Source organism: Scyliorhinus torazame, chromosome 8 (genome assembly GCF_047496885.1).
Source record: "Scyliorhinus torazame isolate Kashiwa2021f chromosome 8, sScyTor2.1, whole genome shotgun sequence".
In the NCBI taxonomy this organism is placed as follows: domain Eukaryota; kingdom Metazoa; phylum Chordata; class Chondrichthyes; order Carcharhiniformes; family Scyliorhinidae; genus Scyliorhinus; species Scyliorhinus torazame.
The window spans coordinates 137,777,974-137,778,518 of NC_092714.1; positions in this window are offsets into that span (position 1 = coordinate 137,777,974).

The window sequence follows — 545 nt, forward strand, 5'->3', positions numbered from 1 at the left end:
ATTGGATGGTCGTAGCTGTCACCCATACGCTGGGACAGGACAGCTCCTATGCCATAAGGTGAGGCGTCACATGTCACAAGAGTTTTGATGTGTCAAAATGGGTCAGCAGTTTCAAAGAGGAAAAGCTTTGTTTTACCTCCTTACAGGCCGTTGCCTGGGCCGAACCCCAAACCCAGGGGTGGCGCTTCGTCAACAGTAAATTAAGAGGGGCAGGACGATAGTCAGGTTCAGTAATAATTTATGAGCCCTGGAAAAGAACGGAGCTCCGTGGCGTCTCGTGATGCAGGGAGCATCTTTAACGTCTGCACATTATCCGCTTCTGGGTACAGCCCTTCGCGATCAATGCGGTAGCCCAAATGCACTACCTCCTTGGAAGATGCATTTCTCCCTGCACAGGGGAACTCCATACTCAGAGAACGTCTGCAACACCGTCTCGAGATTCCACAGATGCTCCTCTGTGGCCCATATGATCAAAATGTCACTAAATAGATGGTAACGAGCTGCAAGCCGCGCAAAATGCCTTCCACCATGCACTGAAACACAGA